We start from the raw sequence: 5,485 nt of genomic DNA on the forward strand, positions 1-5,485 counted from the left end.
CCAGGATGGCCAAACTTCATCTCTCATACTTCAGACATATTGTAAGAGGGACCAGTTGCTGGAGAGGGATATCATGTTTGGTAAGGTGTAGCATCAGAGAAAAAGAGGAAGACCCCCAGTGAGATGTATTGGCAAAGTGGCAGCATCAATGGGCTCAAGTGTGGCAACAATTGTGAGGTTGGCCCAGGACTGGGCAGTGTTTTGTCCTGTTGTACATAGGATAGCTATGAGTCGGTACCGACTTGATGGCACCTAACAACAACAAGAAGATCACTTATCTGGGGTCCTGGTGTGGTGCCATAGTATAAGCACTTAACCATAAGGTTGGTTTGAACCACAGTGTTGGCAGCTCAAACTTTTCAGCAGCAACTCAGCAACCCCTACCGGTCAGAACCTACCTGACAGCACTTAATACCAACAGCACTTATTTAAATAGAGTAAGTAAAAACTTTTTAGAATACTTTAGCATTTTAAGAAAATAATTTTATTGCCTGTTATAAACTCTATTTTGTTGTTGTTAAGTGCCATCGAGTAGGTTCCAACTCATAGCGACATTGTATAGGGTATTCAAGGGTGTAAATCTTTGCTGGAGCAGAAAGCCTCTTTTTCCCCCACAGAGTGGCTGGTGGCCTCGAACCACAGACCTTGTGGTTCACAGTATAGTACTTATCATATGGAGCAACATTATACACACTCTGTATAAATTCCATGTAAGTGGTATATTTTCAGTGATAAATTATCCCATTTTTATCTTTTAAAAGGATTATTAGTTTGGATTATCATTTAGTATATATATCGTTATTTTAAATCTTAGAAAATTAATATGAGATTTATATTAGATTTTCCAGGATGTGCTTAGATATGAGAAATTGCAAGTAAGCTTTATGTTCTTTGCTGTTTCCAAAAAGGATGCATGTTTTCCTTATAATTGCATTGCATCAGAAGAAGCCCACAAATACAGATAATCCATAAACAATGAAGAATGAAGAAAAGCTGGAGGGAAATTTTTGATATAAAATTTGTATTAATCATTTATGAAATAACTTCTGCATTCTTTTATATCAATACATAAGCACAAGGGTAGCATTTGGATGTGGATAACTCTATACATATGTCAGCTAAGGTGGAAAATAAAACAGAATCTTTCTATATGTAATCTATATAGATTCCTTATATGGATTTTTTTGCTATTCCTGGAGGACTGAGGTCCATAACAAGTTAATAAATTACCACGCAAAGACACTATATCAATGCCAAATGTGATATTGCTAAAATATTACTTTTCATATATAAAGGAAAACTGCAGTTTAATTCACCCGTACTAACTTTCCAGAATACTGAGGGACATATCAGTCTCCTAAGTACATAATACTGATGATTAAAGATTAAAAAAAAATTATATTGGTATAAGATCCTTTGCATTCGATAATTGAAAGCTAGGTGGTTCTAATTCACCCAGTTATTGTTAGGTGCCGTCAAATCAGTTCTGACTCATAATGACCCTACACTCTGCAGACAGAAACACTGGCCAGGCCTGTACCATCCTCATGATTGTTGTTAAGTTAAAGCCCAAAAGGAAAGAACACACTCAGCAATTTCTCTAGCTGAATGAACTGAAGAAACAATTCAAGGCTTGATTTGAAATATTGAAGGATTCTATGGAGTCCTGGTGTGGTGCTGGAGGATCAATTTGAGGACTAAGTTGCACCGGACCCAAGCTATGGTATTTTAAATCACCTTACATGAATGTGAAAGTTGGTCAATGGAGAATGAAGAGATTAATGAAGAGAAGAATTGATGCATTTTAATTATGGTGCTTGGGGAGAATATTAAAAGTACCATGGACTGCCAGAAGAACAAGTGACTCTGTTTTGGAAGAAGTACAGCTAGAATGCTCTTTAGAAGCCAGGATGGCAAGACTTCATTTTTTATACTGTGGACATATTAGGAAGGATCAGACCCTGGAGAAGGGCATCATGCTTGATAAAGTGGAGGGTCAGTGAAAAAGATGAAGACTTCTAATGAGATAGAATGGCAGCAGCAATGGGATCAACCTTAACAACAATTGTGAGGATTGTGCAGGACTTGGCAGTGTTTTGTTCTGTTGTGTATGGCATCTCTATGAGTTGGAACTGACTCTACAACATTTAACAACAACAATGTTGTTGTTAAGTGCCGTTGAGTCAGATATCTGTATTCTTTACATTATTAAAGTGTAACCCATAGTGAAGTCTTTGATCTTCTTCAGTAAATATTTTAAGTCCTCTTCACTATCAGCAAGCAAAGTTATATCATCTGCAAACAGCAGGTTATTAAGGACTCTTCCTCTAATCCTGATGCCACAATCTTCTTCATATAATTCAGCTTCTTGGATTATTTACTCTGCATACAGATTTAATAAGTATGGTGAAAGGATACAACCCTGGAAAACACCTTTTCTGATTTTAAACCATTTCGCATCACCTTGTTCTGTTCTAGTAATTGCCTCTTGGTCTATACACAGGTTCCTTAGGGCCACAATGAAGTGTTTTGGAATACCTATTCTTCACAATGTTATCCATACAGCCAAATTCCTTTGTACAGCCAATATTTTGCCCTAGAATCCTTCAATATTTCAAGTCAAGGCTTGAATTTTTTTTTTTTTTTTTTTTTAGTTCTTTGAAAATGCATGGTCTTCCTTTTTGTGTTTCTAACTGCTGGTCTTTGCACATTTCAGTATACTTGACTTTGCTTTCTAGAGCTGCCTTTAAAAATTATCTGTTCAGCTTTTTTATTTCCTCATTTCTTCCATTCACTTTAGCTTCTCTATGCTCAAGAGCAAGTTTCAAGTTTCTTCTGACATCCATTTTTTGTCTTTTCTTAAGGTCATTAATGTCTAATGCATCAAATTTGTTCTTGAGATGGTATCTAAATTCAGGTAGGATATATTCAAGGCCTTATTTTGGTTCTCATGGAGTTGTTTTAATTTTCTTCATCTTCAGCCTAAACTTACATATGAGCAATTAATTGCCTGAATCACAATCTTGTTTTGGATGATGATATTGAGTTTCTCTGTTTCCCTCAGATGTAGTAAGTTTGTTTCCTGTGTATTCCCTCTGGTGTTGTTGTGGTTGTTGTTAGGTGCCATCTAGTCGGTACCGACTCATAGTGACCTTATGCACAGCAGAACGAAACACTGCCTGATCCTCCATGTTTATAGTTAGCTTTCATGTTGTTTTAAAAAAACATTTGCAATGAATAAGTCATTTGTCTTGCAAAATTCTACCATTTTGATGATTTGATGATTTCCAGTATCATTTGTGTCACCAAGACCATATTTTCTGATTACTGATTCTTTCTGTGTTTGTTTCCAACTTTCATATTCCAATTGTCAAGTGTACAATATATTGGAAGCAGTATACACCCTGGAGGAAACTTCATTTCAATTTATTGGCTATTTTTTCAGATTTCATTATGGATGTGATTGTATTATCAATTTGACACAAAATCGTAACTACCACACATGTATCAACAGCAGCATTCTAATCACCAGCAGAACCCTTATGTGCTGCAGAACCTTCTCTGGGGGTGTCTACTCATAGTAGTCTACCCTCTGGTCACCAGAGAGGAAATGAGTGGAAAGAGAGAAAGAAGAGAAGGAAAAAGAGAAAAAAGAAAGACAGGAAAAAAAAAATACTTGAACCTATGTCTCTGCAAATTGCTTGCAGGTTTTCATAATGGGAGTGTTCTCTTGTCTCTTCGTTCACTCCTGCTCAAAATGGTTGCAATGGGACATGTTGGCTGCCCCAAATTGAAAGACATGTCTTCTTTTCTTGTTTCTGTTCTAAATATTTTTCCTGGTAAATGCCTGATCCATTTATTAGTCCCTTTATCTGAAGTTCAGAGTTCTGGGCCCACCCGCTGAATCTGTTTCATTCGGTTTTCCATGTTTTGTCTGCATAGCCTTTCTGCTTAATCTGTCACCAAGCCCCACATCCTTGTATAATACTTTTTGAGATAAATTCAAAACTGTGTTTCTTAAAGAACTATGCAGTGAAGAAGTTGCTATTTGACTAAAAGAATTATTCATTCATTGGTAATGAATCCAAATCTTAGTCATATGTTCCAAAGTAATTCTATAATATTTTTGTGGGTAAGCCTATATTCAAATTCAGAGTTAGTGATTTGTGAATAGCAATAAAAATGATAGCTCTTTTTGACTGTCTCTGAGTAAAAATAACCACTTTCCAAATATTACAAATATTATGTATGAGAACCAGTTCTCCCTGTTCAAAAAACTGATCTTATATTCACTACCTCTCTGACCTTGGACAAATGACTTAACGTCTCAAAGTCTCAATTCTCTAGTCTAATAATAATGTGAGGCTTGGATGAGGTAATAAAAGTTAAAATGCTCAGTGTAGTGCCTACCCCTGAGTAAGTAAATGTTAGCTCTGATGATTATATTATTCAAAAGTACAACCCAAATGACCTGGTTACACAGAGTACAAGCAGAGGCATATTCCACAGGAACACATTTAAAAAGTAGCTTTTAGGACACACCTTGAACTTTTAACAATGACAGGAATGCCAAAGTAAGAATGGAAATATCCAGTTTAAAATGCATGAGTATAGGTTCCATAGTTGATGAGAAAGTTCTTGGTCCTTTTGCTCCTACACTAGATTATACAATTGCAGAATGGCAGTGCTTCAAAGTGTCACAGTGAATGAAAAGAACTGTGTGGTAGATTTGGGCATTATATCCTGTTAACTAGCAAATTAAAGCAGCAAACTGATTGATGGTCAATATGAGTTTTAATCCCACAAATACTCTAGGCCCTTAAATACCAAAACCCAGTTACATTCCCATTAGTTGTTGATACAGAATATTCATTCAGACTCATGGGATTCCTGCCTTGTCAGTCAGAAAATGCTAAAGAAGCAGCATGATCTTAGTGCTGAACTTAGCATGAGTGAATCACTAATATTGAAGAGTTTCAACAAACTAATTTTGCAGTTTAAAAAAAGAACAACTTACATAACTGCATTTTTCACAGAGTTTGCCTAGGAAGTAAGTAACATTAGGATACCCCATCTGAAAAGGACAAGAATAAACTGGTTTGAAGACATGGCACAATCCTTATTCCCTGATATGCGTCTTGGAAGTGGAAAATCCCTCAGGTCTTTGGTGCTATGAGGAATGGGGGACATCTCTACTTCCACAATCCTTTACTGAGTAAATCTCAATTTCTCTATGAGAGATGCAAATTAGCAATGGTGTTGGGAACTTTCTTACTGAGATCAGAGGAATCCGTTCTTGGGGACATGAGTTCTTTTTTATAAAGTTTATAATTATTTTCCTATGCTAAAATTTCTACCTCCATTGAGTCATTAATTTGAATTTCACTGAAGGAAAAAACCCAATGAAATCAATGTTGTTGTTGTTGTTAAGTACCTTTGAGTTTGTTCTGACACATGGTGCCCCTGTATAGTGTTCCTGAAGAGC

The sequence above is a fragment of the Chrysochloris asiatica genome, unplaced genomic scaffold (genome assembly GCF_000296735.1).
Source record: "Chrysochloris asiatica unplaced genomic scaffold, ChrAsi1.0 scaffold00286, whole genome shotgun sequence".
NCBI classification, from domain to species: Eukaryota; Metazoa; Chordata; class Mammalia; order Afrosoricida; family Chrysochloridae; genus Chrysochloris; species Chrysochloris asiatica.